The sequence below is a fragment of the Ranitomeya imitator genome, chromosome 2 (genome assembly GCF_032444005.1).
Source record: "Ranitomeya imitator isolate aRanImi1 chromosome 2, aRanImi1.pri, whole genome shotgun sequence".
In the NCBI taxonomy this organism is placed as follows: domain Eukaryota; kingdom Metazoa; phylum Chordata; class Amphibia; order Anura; family Dendrobatidae; genus Ranitomeya; species Ranitomeya imitator.
The window spans coordinates 175,251,010-175,266,761 of record NC_091283.1 but is presented as its reverse complement, the minus strand read 5'-3'; positions in this window follow the sequence as shown (position 1 = coordinate 175,266,761).

The following is a 15,752-nucleotide window of genomic DNA, read 5'->3' as shown; positions in this document are numbered from 1 at the left end:
GGGGGTGAGCTGCATGATGCCCTAGGGGACAAGGGGGGGGGTGAGCTGCATGATGCCCTATGGGGCAAGGAGGGGGTGTGATCTGCATGATGCCCTAGGGGGCAAGGAGGGGGTGTGAGCTGCATGATGCCCTATGGGTCAAGGAGGGGGTGTGAGCTGCATGATGCCCTATTGGGCAAGGGGGGTGAGCTGCATAATGCCCTATGGGGCAAGGGGGGGTGAACTGCATGATGCCCTATGGGGCAAGGGGGGGTGAGCTGCATGATGCCCTATGGGGCAAGGGGGGTGAGCTGCATGATGCCCTATGGGGCAAGGGGGTGAGCTGCATGATGCCCTATGGGGCAAGGGGGGTGAGCTGCATGATGCCTTATGGGGGGTGAGCTGCATGATGCCCTATGGGGAAAGGGTGGTGAGCTGCATGATGCCCTATGGGGAGGGTGAGCTGCATGATGCCCTATGGGGGAGTGAGCTGCATGATGCCCTATGGGGGAGTGAGCTGCATGATACCCTATGGGGGGAGTGAGCTCCATGATGCCCTATGGGTAGGGTGAGCTGCCTGATACTCTATGGGGAGGGTGAGCTGCATGATGCCCTATGGGGGGGAGTGAGCTGCATAATGCCCTATGGGGGGAGTGAGATGTATGATGCCCTATGGGGAGGGTGAGCTGCCTGATACCCTATGGGGAGGATGAGCTGCATGATGCCCTATGGGGGAGTGAGCTGCATGATACCCTATGGGGGGAGTGAGCTCCATGATGCCCTATGGGGAGGGTGAGCTGCCTGATACTCTATGGGGAGAGTGAGCTGCATGATGCCCTATGGGGAAAGGGTGGTGAGCTGCATGATGCCCTATGGGGAGGGTGAGCTGCATGATGCCCTATGGGGGAGTGAGCTGCATGATGCCCTATGGGGGAGTGAGCTGCATGATACCCTATGGGGGGAGTGAGCTCCATGATGCCCTATGGGTAGGGTGAGCTGCCTGATACTCTATGGGGAGGGTGAGCTGCATGATGCCCTATGGGGGGGAGTGAGCTGCATAATGCCCTATGGGGGGAGTGAGATGTATGATGCCCTATGGGGAGGGTGAGCTGCCTGATACCCTATGGGAAGGGTGAGCTGCATGATGCCCTATGGGGGAGTGAGCTGCATGATACCCTATGGGGGGAGTGAGCTCCATGATGCCCTATGGGGAGGGTGAGCTGCCTGATACCCTATGGGGGGAGGGTGAGCTGCATGATGCCCTATGGGGGGAGCTGTATGATGCCCTATGAGAGGGGGCAGCGTGATACCCTATGAGGGGGCTACATTATATTCCATGAAGGGGCTACATTATACCTTATGAGGGGGGTTGCACTATACTCTAAGGGGGCTACATTATACCCTATGGGGGCTGCATTATACTCTAAGGCTGGTTGCATTATATTCTATGGGGGGGCTACATTATATTCTATAGGGGGCTGCATTATATTTTGTGAGGGGGATACATTATACCCTATGAGGGGGCTACTTTATTTTGTTTGAGGGGGCTACCCCAACCCCTGCTACATAATTAAGACGTGTACTACCTTATATGATACCCTGATATTAGCGTGTTTTATCGCACAATTGGTGGTCTTGTATTTATTTCTATGTAGCTACATAGTGGGCCCCAAGAATGATTTTCTCTGGTGGGCCCAAGGTGCTCCAGTCCGATACTGTGTGGCCTCTCCACTCTACTTCCAGACATTCTGGGACCTTGATTTTCAATGTCTAGTGTGAAGTTTCCACAATCGGTGATGGTTTGGGGAGCCATGTCATCTGCTGGTGTAGGTCCACTGTGTTTTATCAAGACCAAAGTCAGCGCAGCCGTCTACCTGGAAATTTTAGAGCACTTCATGCTTCCCTCTGCCGACAAGCTTTTTGGAGATGGAAATGTCATTCTCCAGCAGGACTTGGCACCTGTCCACACTGCCAAAAGTACCAATACCTGGTTTACAAAGAACAGTATCACTGTGCTTGATTGGCAGCAAACTTGCCTGACCTTAACCCCATAGAGAATCTATGGGGTATTGTCAAGAGGAAGATGAGACACCAGACCCAACAATGCAGTCGAACTGAAGGCAGCTATCAAAGCAACCTGGGCTTCCATAACCCCTCAGCAGTGCCACAGGCTGATCGCCTCCATGCCACGCCGCATTGATGCAGTAGTTGATGAAAAGGAGCCCCGACCAAGTATTGAGTGCATTTACTGATCATACATTTCAGTAAGCCAACATTTCGGATTTTAAAATAATTTTTCAAGCTGGTGTTATAAAGTATTCTAATTTACTGAGATAATGACTTTTGGGTTATCATTGGCTGTAAGCCATAATCATCAACATTAACAGAAATAAACACTTGAAATAGATCACTCTGTAATGACTCTATATAATGTATGAGTTTTACTTTTTGTATTGAAGAACTGAAATAGATTAATTTTTGCTGATATTCTAATTTTGAGATGCACCTGCATCTATCTTTTTTTGTATGTTTTAATGTAGTCTTTTTTTAAAATCTGGTAGATAGCTATCCATTTTTATATTTTTTAATTACCGTAATTGACTTTTTAAGAAAGTATATATCCTTTTTTTCATTTGTTCCTTTTTTTAGTCAGAAAGATGTTTACCCCTTTTTATTTTTTATTTTATAGGTGTTAAAAAGTTAGATATTTATCCTATATTTTTAACATACTCTTTCTTTAACCAACAGATATTTCTCCTTTCTACTGTATTTTTCCATTTATCCTTTATTGAGCAGATAGATATCTATCTTTTTTTTTTGTACTTTTTTTAAAAATAAATTTTTAATAGTTGTATCATCTTTGACCAATAAACTATAAAACAGGAATTAAATTAAACAAAACAGTGCATTGATCAAAATTGCTTACTGGCAACTTTTGCAGAAACTAAATTGACAGAAAAAACCTGCTCCCCGGTAGCTCAGTATATATTAAACATTTTCCATCTATAGCGGCGATGGCAGTCACTCCGACAAAGCGAACATACGATACGCTGAAATTTTACAGTACCTCAGTGAGTACATACAAAAGAAAAGAAAAAATGACCGCAAACCACAGACGGACTGTAAGGGAACATGTGAAAAATCAATCAGGTGGGCTCTTGGGAGATGACAAAGCACCGAGGGTCATCAAAGTCGGCGGGATTTGCGTCAGACTGCAAGAGGTTAAATCGGGAATCCGTTAAGCGATGTAGCAGGGAGCAAATAAGACACACTAGGAAGCAGGCGGAGAACTGTGCAGACCATTTAACAGGGGCAATAAAGGTATAGGATTTCAGATCATCTTACAGAAGAGGAGAATAACAGAAGCAGGAAATTTCGGTAGCAGACTTGACAAAGGTCAGCACTCCAGACTTTAACTGAGACAAAAACACCTACTTTATTGAAAACATCAAGATTTCTGGCACAGATTTTGCTGTCCCTCCAGGCACGGCACTCGTCAGCATTAAAGGAGAGTTGGGGGGGTTAGACTTATAGCAGACTATATTGTCTACTTTGCTACACTGAAAGCGGTTATAATTCCGACAACCGGGCAGCTCTGCGCTATACTTCATTAGATACACAATGGTGCGCAGATTCACACTGCCCCTGAAAAGTTCTGCTAGTTGCTCCTTAGTAAATAAAGCAAATATACATGTTTATAGAGTGCCCCCCATCCCAGAAGATGTAATCTATACTGTAAGATAGTGTATATAGATACGGTATGATCTATAAACATGTAGTGTGGCCCATTTCCATATAATATTGGTGTGTACAGATCCAAAAACAAAATATATATATATTATAGATTTATGAAAAAAAGTCTTTCAAAATGTTGCTGTGGTTTGATTATCTGGTCAATATAACGTGCACTATTTATCTGGGTAAGAAATGGCACTATCTGGGCTCAAACTTTGAAATAACTGGACATTAAACGAGTCTTGTATGGTGGAGCACCCGCTAGGACCGTGGGATAATCGGTACAGGGCGGTTTCTTAAAAGGATGTGTCACTGAAGCGATGACACCGTCCGTGGCCCTGAGCGTACAATAAAATATGAAAAAGTGGAAGAGTTTATGGGATAATTGTTTGTGACGCCACCTGTGGTAGTCGGCCAGGGATAGCCGACGCTGCTTAAAGGGATCCACTGGGGCCGATGGTATTGCAGCTTAGATGGTTTTGCTCCCCACAGGTGAAGCGGAGGCCCCAGGGCTACCAGAACAGTCTACGAGGGGTTGTAGATGTTGGGGTGCAGGAAATAATTGGAGGACACAGGATTTGCAGTCTCTTTACCTTTTACTGATGAAATTGCAGTCCAAGACACAGGTTACAGGTGATCTTTGGAATCCGGGCAGCCTGGAAGCGGTTCAGAATCCCCCTAGCCAGGTGGTGTTGGAAGCCTTCCTTTCTGCGCTAAATTCTGGGTTCTTGATGCATTAGCTTTCCTCAAGTCCCTCTCTCAATCTGTCCCTTAGGTGGAACTCTACCCACATGGCAGGCAGCTCGAGCCTTTTTTTACAGGTGTCCCTTTCTCGTGGTGACTTTGGGCTCTAATCTGCTGCTGTGACTTCAGGTGTCAGTGGTGGCCAGGAGACCTGCAATCTCCTGGCCTCCGGTTTCTGCTGTCGGGCATACAGTTCCCACACAACCTTGGACTCCGATGTCCAGTTTCATGCGCTCATACCTGGAGTGAGCCCAATCGCAGCTCCACTCCATTTTCTCTCTCCTCCTGTGCTTCCTCTCCCTTCACTGTCTCACACAGACTGCTCTCTAACGCCTCATCCAGACCAGAACTTATAGGGAAGCTACACTGAAACCGGGTCTAGAGCTCCCCCCTTCTGGCCTGGAGTCAGAAAAGTGTTGTATGTAAGTGTTACCTACTAAGGGGACTCCTTCTCACTTCCAGGTATGGCATCACCCTCCCCGGGAGGCAGGCAATACCACTGTGACAACCAGATTCCTGGGGTGTCACATATGGCACTAACATTATAGAGACTGTATGGCTCCGTTAAAACAATGCGTGCACTAATTATCTGGACTATAAATGGTAAAGTACTATTTGTTTGAGCCAATAACAGTACTATTTCTATGGGCCAACAACAGTGCTATTTGTCTGGACGATGAATAGTACTGTTTATCTTTGCAGTCAACAGTACTATTAATCTTAGACATAAACAGTATTATTATTTGAGATGTAAAAAGTACTAACTGGGCTGTGAACAGTGCTATTTTTCTGGGCAGTGAACAGTACTTTTATCTGGGTTGTGAGCAGTACCATTTATCTGGGCCATGGACAGTACTATTTATCTGGGCCATGAACAGTCCTAACTATCTGGGCTGAGAACAATACTATTTATCTGGTCTATGAACAGCACTATTTATCTAAGCAGCGAACAGTCCTAACTATCTGGGCCATGAATAATATTATTTATTTGGGCTGTGAATAGTGCTATTTATCTCTGCAGTGAAAAATACTATTTATCTTCCCTGGGAACAGTACTATTTTTCCTGGCCAAGAAATATACTACCTGGGCTTTTAACATTTATCTGGCCCATGAACAGTATTCATTTCCTAGGCTGTGAACAGTGATAATTATCAGGGCTGTGAACAGTCCTATTTATCTGGCTTTGAACAACACTATTTATCTGGGCCTTAAACAGTACTATTTATCTACACCATAAACATTAGTATTTATCTGTACCATGAACAGTACTATTTATCTGAGCTGTGAACAGGTTTAATTATCTGGCCCGTGTACAGTCCTAATTATCTGTGCTGTGAACAGTAATATTTATATGGGCTATCAACCAGGAGAGGACATATCATTGGTGCAACCTGTGTGACCGCATAGGGGCCTGATTCATACCTCCAAAGCAGGTGCAATTTAGCATTTTTAGGAGCTGTTGGGGCGCAAAGGGCCCTTATATTGCTCTTGCACAGGGGCCCTTTCCGGTCTGTGTCTGCCAGTGCCTTGAACAGTACCAGTTATCTGGACCATAATCAGTACCATTTATCTGGACCAGGAATAGTACTATACTATTTCCATGAGCTCAGATAAAACTATGGGTTTTACTAAAGCCAGATCCAAATTATTTATTTATTATTATTTATTATTATAGCGCCATTTATTCCATGGCGCTTTACATGTGAGGAGGGGTATACATAATAAAAACAAGTACAATAATCTTGAACAATACAAGTCATAACTGGTACAGGAGGAATGAGAACCCTGCCCGCGAAGGCTCACAATCTACAATCCAACTATCTCTGGAAGAGCCCACAACGCAACCCTGCTGTTTTTTTTATTATCAGAACTCAGAAATGCTCAATAATTACTTTGCCTTCCTCTCCTCCTTAAAAGGGATGCATGCAAACACTTGCTATGTTGTATGGATAGAACCAATAGAATTCCTCATGGATAATGCAATGATCCCTTCATACAGGGGCATAACTACACCAGGTGCAGGGGTTGCAATCGCACCCGGGCCCTGGAGCCTAGGGGGTCCTGAAAGTCCCTTTGGCCTATAGAAAAAGACTATTGCTATTAAAAATTTAAAATATTTGGGGGCCCCGTTGGCGCTTTCGCATCGGGGCTCATGAGTTTCAAGTTATGCCACTTCCTTCATACATAAATCACATAAACCAACAGAGATAAACAAAGGAGCAATTGATCATTAATAGGTATAACACATTTTATTAGTCATATATAGAAGATAATAAAATATCAATTTAGACACAAGTAGTACAGTAATAATGAGACATAAAAACAGAGAACTAAAAACTAGACATAGAACCCAATATCAAATGCATGTATCGATATTGACTGTAAGAAAAAAAAATATATATGCCAATGATATGTCCGGAGGTAATATATCTAGATGAATATCTATATCAGGAGTCAAAAATAATATGACACAGATATATAAGGAAAAGTACTCATATAATACCAGAAACAGCCTTGAAAGATATCCATTCTTTGTAGATTGGAAAACTTGCAAAATCGGCAGTGTATCAAGTACTTATTTTCCCCACTGAATGTGTCATATAGTGTTGAACTGACGAGAGTGTATATGTAATATCGTGTGCGTACGTGATACCACACTGTACACTCCTGGATATGGAGAAGCCTGACTTAATTGTTGAGCTCTGCTGCCATGTGGTAGCCTTACGCATCACTTTGGTGGTCATCATGTCTTAGCCACATCAGTTCCACATATCACTCCTTCCATTCCATTTTCTTCTTAAGTTCTTTCGCATCAGTTACAGATATTTTCTTGATAGTCTTGGGCTTTGCAGGCGCCTCCTGGCCTCATTGCAGGCTTCCTCCTCTACCTGGCCCTGTGTAATGATTTCAGCCCATCTGGTATTGACTGCAGTGAGTTATAGGCGGTGATTATGCAGCATACGTGGCCTCAGACAGAACTGCCAGTAATTTCTCTTTTATTAGTATTCAATAGACCAATAAATTTGGTCAGTAACACCATGGAGAGACGTCAGGTGCATGTTTTGCCTCACACAACCCGCCCGCCACTTCCTGGAGGCCTCTGACAAGTAGATTTAAGTCATTTTGGAGCATTTCATAGATTCCATCACCTATTTCTTATGAAACCTCGACTCAGATGCTGCTCTGGTTAATTCTTGCTCACAGAGACGGACCTGATGATGACCATATACATAATGAACATTGAATATTAGATCAGATAGGCACATCAGCTTGCCAATATAGTGTCTCCATAAAAGTGCTATCCATAAGAATGCCTCATAACAGTGCAAGGCCAAAAGAATGTGGTGATGAACCCTCACCTCGCCACCCCACCTGATGTCACTATTACATCAGAAGGATCACGTAGTGAGGTCTCCCCACTTGTACTAATGTGACGTTCTGCATCCCCTGGGGACACCTAAGGTCAGTTTTGAATAGTTTTACACAGACACCCCCTATCCACATGGGACCAAGGAGGATGGGAAGTGAGAGGATGTGGCCCACGCAGTCGCTGACGTGGCACCACACTCGCTCACAACTCTGACTGAGAAGCCCCTTTGGCTAGCACCAGTGAAACAGAGCGCTGCCAGCCCGGTTGGACTGCTACCAGTTCCTTGTTAGATATAAGCCCGGTCCGTTAATGGGATTATATCGGGCCAGAAATCAGCCCTGTTAGCATGGAAAGTTAAACCGAGAATACATACTTGTGGATTTGTGAATCGAGATAGCACGTAGGTTAAATTATATATTTAATCGCCTTAAGGCACACTAGTCAATACATTATATACACAATGGTTATATGTATATAATGGTCAAATATGCAAATATGGGTGAAGTACAAAAGATATAAGCAGATGGGTCATGCCAAATACCGGTTTGAAGTTCAACTATGTGTGCTCCTGGCTGCAGGAGGCATGGGCTGTCAGCTTGTTCCTAGTTCCTTCACAGCACGTTACTTGACTTGGCCCCAACTTTCGAAGTGAACGGCAAGCATAACAGAGAGAAACCACATGGCCTTGTATAAGTCTTTATCCCCTTGGTTGGCCAAACCCTTTTCCACCCCTGGGAGGGTCCTTATCCGCCTCCCCTGGAGGTTTGTAAATACATCTCCCTAACGGAAGGTTATAGGCAGCGGTTCTGGTGCCATCATGTCTGTCCGGACCCCTGTTATGCTTGGAGACCACGGTATTCCTACCTGGTTCCTACTAGCTATTCTACGTATCTCCCCACCCTAGGGTGCTAGAACGAGTTACATAGTTACATAGTTACATAGTTATTAAGGTTGAAGGAAGACTATATGTCCATCTAGTTCAACCCATAGCCTAACCTAACATGCCCTAACATGTTGATCCAGAGGAAGGCAAAAAAACCCATGTGGCAAAGAGTAAGCTCCACATTGGGGAAAAAAATTCCTTCCCGACTCCACATACGGCAATCAGACTAGTTCCCTGGATCAACGCCCTATCAAGGAATCTAGTGTATATACCCTGTAACATTATACTTTTCCAGAAAGGTATCCAGTCCCCTCTTAAATTTAAGTAATGAATTAGTCATTACAACATCATACGGCAGAGAGTTCCATAGTCTCACTGCTCTTACAGTAAAGAATCCGCATCTGTTATTATGCTTAAACCTTTTTTCCTCCAACCGCAGAGGATGCCCCCTTGTCCCTGTTTCAGGTCTATGATTAAAAAGATCATCAGAAAGGTCTTTGTATTGTCCCCTCATATATTTATACATTAAAATAAGATCACCCCTTAGTCTTCGTTTTTCCAAACTAAATAGCCCCAAGTGTAATAACCTATCTTGGTATTGCAGACCCCCCAGTCCTCTAATAACCTTGGTCGCTCTTCTCTGCACCCGCTCCAGTTCAGCTATGTCTTTCTTAAACACCGGAGACCAGAACTGTGCACAGTATTCTAAGTGTGGTCGAACTAGTGACTTGTATAGAGGTAAAATTATATTCTCCTCATGAGCATCTATGCCTCTTTTAATGCATCCCATTATTTTATTTGCCTTTGTAGCAGCTGCCTGACACTGGCCACTGAATTTAAGTTTGTCATCCACCCATACACCCAGGTCTTTTTCATTGACGGTTTTGCCCAGAGTTTTAGAATTAAGCACATAATTATACATCTTATTACTTCTACCCAAGTGCATGACCTTACATTTATCCCCATTAAAGCTCATTTGCCATTTATCAGCCCAAGCTTCTAGTTTACATAAATCATCCTGTAATATAAAATTGTCCTCCTCTGTATTGATTACCCTGCAGAGTTTAGTGTCATCTGCAAATATTGAAATTCTACTCTGAATGCCCCCTACAAGGTCATTAATAAATATGTTAAAAAGAAGAGGGCCCAATACTGACCCCTGTGGTACCCCACTGCTAACCGCTACCCAGTCCGAGTGTGCTCCATTAATAACCACCCTTTGTTTCCTATCCCTGAGCCAGCTCTCAACCCACTTGCACATATTTTCCCCTATCCCCATTATTCTCATTTTATGTATCAACCTTTTGTGTGGCACCGTATCAAAAGCTTTTGAAAAGTCCATATACACTACATCCACTGGGTTCCCTTGGTCCAATCCGGAACTTACCTCTTCATAGAAACTGATCAAATTAGTCTGACATGAACGGTCCCTAGTAAACCCGTGCTGATACTGGGTCATGAGGTTATTCCTCTTCAGATACTCCAGTATAGCGTCCCTTAGAATGCCCTCCAGGATTTTACCCACAGTAGTTTGTTCCCTTTTTGAATATTGGCACCACATTTGCTATACGCCAGTCCTGTGGCACAGACCCTGTTATTATGGAGTCTTTAAAGATTAAAAATAATGGCCTATCAATGACTGTACTTAATTCCTGCAGTACTCGAGGGTGTATCCCATCCGGGCCCGGAGATTTGTCAATTTTAGTGATTTTTAGACGACGCCGCACTTCCTGCTGGGTTAAGCAGGTGACATTTAATTGGAAATTTTTATTACTAGACATTTTGTCTGCCATGGGATTTTCTTGTGTAAATACTGATGAAAAAAAGTCATTTAGCATATTGGCTTTTTCCTCATCCTCATCCACCATCTCACCCAGACTATTTTTAAGGGGGCCAACACTATCATTTTTTAGTTTCTTACTATTTATGTAGTTAAAGAATATTTTAGGATTATTTTTACTTTCTCTGGCAATGAGTCTCTCTGTCTCAATCTTTGCTGCCTTGATTTGCTTTTTACAGAATTTATTTAATTTTCTGTATTTATTTAATGCCTCCTCACTACCTACTTCCTTTAATTCTCTAAATGCTTTCTTTTTGTCACTTATTGCGCCCCTTACAGCTCTATTTAGCCATATTGGTTTCCTCCTATTTCTAGTATGTTTATTCCCATACGGTATATACTGTGCACAGGTCCTATCCAGGATGCTAATAAACGTCTCCCATTTTCTTTGTGTATTTTTGTGTCTCAGGATATCGTCCCAGTTAATTGCACCAAGATCCTCTCTCATCCGTTGGAAATTTGCCCTCCTGAAGTTTAGTGTCCTTGTAACCCCTCTACTACACATCTTTTTAAAGGATACATGAAAACTTATTATTTTGTGATCGCTATTTCCCAAGTGACCCCCAACCCTTATATTTGATATGCGGTCTGGCCTGTTGGTTAATATTAGGTCTAGCAGTGCCCCCCTTCTTGTTGGGTCCTGAACCAGTTGTGAAAGGTAATTGTCTCTCATAATTGTCAAAAACCGATTACATAGTAACATAGTAACATAGTTAGTAAGGCCGAAAAAAGACATTTGTCCATCCAGTTCAGCCTATATTCCATCATAATAAATACCCAGATGTACGTCCTTCTACAGAACCTAATAATTGTATGATACAATATTGTTCTGCTCCAGGAAGACATCCAGGCCTCTCTTGAACCCCTCGACTGAGTTCGCCATCACCACCTCCTCAGGCAAGCAATTCCAGATTCTCACTGCCCTAACAGTAAAGAATCCTCTTCTATGTTGGTGGAAAAACCTTCTCTCCTCCAGACGCAAAGAATGCCCCCTTGTGCCCGTCACCTTCCTTGGTATAAACAGATCCTCAGCGAGATATTTGTATTGTCCCCTTATATACTTATACATGGTTATTAGATCGCCCCTCAGTCGTCTTTTTTCTAGACTAAATAATCCTAATTTCGCTAATCTATCTGGGTATTGTAGTTCTCCCATCCCCTTTATTAATTTTGTTGCCCTCCTTTGTACTCTCTCTAGTTCCATTATATCCTTCCTGAGCACCGGTGCCCAAAACTGGACACAGTACTCCATGTGCGGTCTAACTAGGGATTTGTACAGAGGCAGTATAATGCTCTCATCATGTGTATCCAGACCTCTTTTAATGCACCCCATGATCCTGTTTGCCTTGGCAGCTGCTGCCTGGCACTGGCTGCTCCAGGTAAGTTTATCATTAACTAGGATCCCCCATTAACTAGGATTACCTTTGCTGGAACTGCAGGTTTCTGTTCCCCAATCTATTTCAGGGTAGTTGAAGTCCCCCATAATAATGACTTCTCCTTGAGTCGCAGCTTCATCTATTTGCTTTACGAGGATATTCTCCATTGCTTCCATTATTTTTGGAGATTTATAACAAACCCCTATCAGTAATTTATTATTTTTTCCCCCTCCCCTTATCTCCACCCAAAGGGATTCTACATGTTCATTAAATTCACCTATATTATCACGCAGGATGGGTTTTAAGGATGATTTTACATATAGACACACCCTTCCTCTCCTCCTTGCCATGGTATCCACAGGGAGTCTTCCTGTAGGAGTTTGGAGACTGCTAGCTTGTAGGGGTGTGAATTTCTTCTCTGAGGCTGAGGAGGCTGGGTCCACCTGCTGAGCCAGGTATCCTGTTACAGCTACATATGCTTCAGGAGGATAGTAAGCTGCCATTAAATCCCTCCTTCCTTCAGAAATGTCCTTATGGAACCAGCCACTTTGGCCATATAAACGTGCCAGCCCTTGTGCTCCTTGCGCCTTTTAACAGTGCAGGACATAATGACTCCCTTGAAAAGCAGTGACTCTATAACAGTAAAATCCATAGTACCCTGCACCAGCATAGGCCACAAGAAGTGGCATAACTTGAAGCTCGTGGCCCGCAATGTAAAATCTCCAACAGGGTCCCCAACTATCACTACGTTAAATATTATTACTTTTCATGTGGCCCAAAGGACCTTTTGGCCTCCATTAGGCTCAATGATCTAAATCAACTGCAACCTTTGCACTCACCAAAATTATGACCCTGGCCACAAGCAAGAATCCCATTAAGACCAGCCAACCTGACCCACTATAGTGTCATCCATACTACTTCATAAAAGTGTCACCCCTTTATTGGACTAGCCACAGTGCTTTTATAAGAGTGCCAACAATTGTGTCCCACAACAGTGCCATCCATAGTACCTCATAGCCATGTCAACCAACATAATCCCCTTTTTGAGCTAGCCACAGTGCTCCTGGAGCGCCCCCAAGGGCTGTGGGGTACTCGGTACCGGGTCCTTCGGTTCTCAGGGGGATGTTACGGTGGCTGACCCGGTCCATGGCCCTTGGGAGGTCCGTTAATAAAAGGGAAAGGTCTTTAAAGTGGAATTTTCATGATGCCACCTGTGGTATTCGGTCAGGGTGACCAACACTGCTTTAAGGGGTCCGCTGGGGTGATGTTATGGCAGCTAGATGGTATACCTTCCCACAGGTGAAGTATATCCCCAGGGCTTCCCAGTGTGTAGATGGTGGATGGTAGATGGTGGATGGTGTGAGGTGCAGTGAAGAATGAGGACACAAGGTTGCAGTCTCGTTACCTTTTTACTGAAGGTTCAGCATCTACAGTCCAGAGCACCAGATCACAGGGCAGGCAGAGTCCGGCTGGTTTGGAGGCAATTCCAGAGTCCCCTTATCCAGGTGGAAATCAGTAGCCTTCCTCTAGCGCCTGGGTGTTGTAGTACCTTATTGCTGAGCCTCTCATAAGGTCCTCACAACTGTTGTAGATGTTCTAGATGTTATGTCTCTCTCTGTCCCCCAGATGGATAGGAACAAACCCGTATGACTGATGGCCTGAGGCTTTTTACAGGGACTCTAGCATGCCCCGGCCCCCACAAGTCGCCACCGTGTCTCCTGGGTATAGGGCGGATCAGTAACTTGGAATTAGCTGTCCTGCCGGTCTCTGGAGCCCAGGCATGGAGACTGTTGCTCCCTCGGTGTCCCGGCTACCAGATCCTGCGCCTCAGAAGGAGGCAGCCTGTGTAGGGCAGAACTCCTTCTGGTTTCCTCTCCTTTTGCTATGACTTCGTTTCTCACCCTCTACAATACAGTTCGCTGTTCGTGTCCCTTCTTAGGATGCTGCCGCACGTGGGGCAGGCGCAGCTCCGTGACCTTCTGTCTAGGCCTCTGACAGGATCCCACCCCTGTCAGGTACCAACCCTGTCAGCAACTACTAGATGTTCATCCTTCCTCTCTGTCTGCCTGACAGGAACTGACTGGGAGAAGCCCAGCCAGCTTCTGACTAACTTCCTATCCAGACCACCAGTTTTACCTAATTGTGAAGAGTGCCCTAATAAATAGGAGCATAGCTCCCCCTGGTGGATTGGAGTGTCAAGTGTGTTGCATGTTTGTGATACCTGGTAAAGAGATCTCCTTTATTGCCTTCAAATGTAACATCACTTCCCCCTAGAGGAGAATGAAATTACTGCAACGACCAGGACCTTGGGGCGCTGCACTCCCATGACAGTTCCACTTTCATGACAGTAGGCCACTTTCATAATTTTTCAAATCTCAATGGTTGTTTGTATTCCCCCAAAATATCCTTGCCACTCCTGGATATACCACCCCCTCTCCCACCAGGAACGTCCTTGGGCAGCACGGTGGCGCAGTGGTTAGCACTACAGCCTTGCAGCGCTGGGGTCCTGGGTTCTAATCCCACCCAGGACAACATCTGCAAGGAGTTTGTATGTTCTCTCCGTGTTTGCGTGGGTTTCCTCCGGGCACTCCGGTTTCCTCCCACATGCCAAAGACATACTGATAGGAATTCTAGATTGTGAGCCCAATCGGGGACCGTGATGATAATGTGTGCAAACTGTAAAGCGCTGCGGAATATGTTAGCGCTATATAAAAATAAAGATTATTATTATATTATTATTTGGGCCACCCGGGAACGAAAACTTATGTGCAGGGCCTATAAACTTAGTCCATTCTCAACCAAGGTGTCTGGAAAAGTCCTGGACGATTGGCAACAATGGATTTTGATTCCCTTAGTGGACTAGTCAGTCACAGTATAGGGATACCTTCACAATCAGGGCCCATACAGAACTCACAAAATAGCAGCCCACCAGAAGAATACTGTGCTATTCTAAACAATGATTGGAGATTGTTGCAACCATCATCACCATATGCCCCATGTCGCTTCTGGATTTCTGCCTGCACCTCCAATATCTAATATTAAGGTGCTCCAACATGGCCTAGTATGGCAGATTGCTACCACAGAGGAGAATTAAACCTTCAGAACCTATCTGACTCTCCCTTTTCCCTAAAAGCCATGCTCACAAAGTCTCAGAAGTTGAGAATCTGGAGCTGTTTAATTTAATTTTCCAACTAACAGAAGAAAAATGTAAAAAAAATATTTTTCAAGTATTTCATAATATTTAAAGGGCACCTGTCAGTAAGATGAACCCTCTGAAGCAGTCTACATTTGCATAGAAAGTTAAATAAAATGACACCTTGATATGTGCAATCCGATGTGTTATTCCAAATAAATCAAATTAGAAGTCAAATTAGTTCATGGTGCCAAGCCTCCAGGTAATTACCAACCTTCAGTATGAAGTGAAGAAATTGAGGCAGCAAATCAGGTTCTTCCAAAATATAAAGGTGATTTAATAGCCCATAATGACGGTGACATTTCGGTTCAAAATGTCAAATGAAAGGTGGAGATACCAGTGTGAGACATGTAGATCAGGAGAGCAGACTATCAGTCAGTACATGTCTCACAGAGGTAACGCCTCCTTTCTTTTAAAAATAAGCTCTGGAGGCAGATTTTCTTTTGAGATCTATGTCTGGCCCATAGATCTTAGCAGCTTATTTACATATAAAGAAAAATATGGATTTCTCTGGAATAAGATCTCGGATAGCAGATATCAAGGTGTCATTTTATTTACCTCTCTGCGACATACATGCCCATGTAGACGGATTCAGAGGGTTCAAGCTTCTGACAGATACCCTTTAACAGCA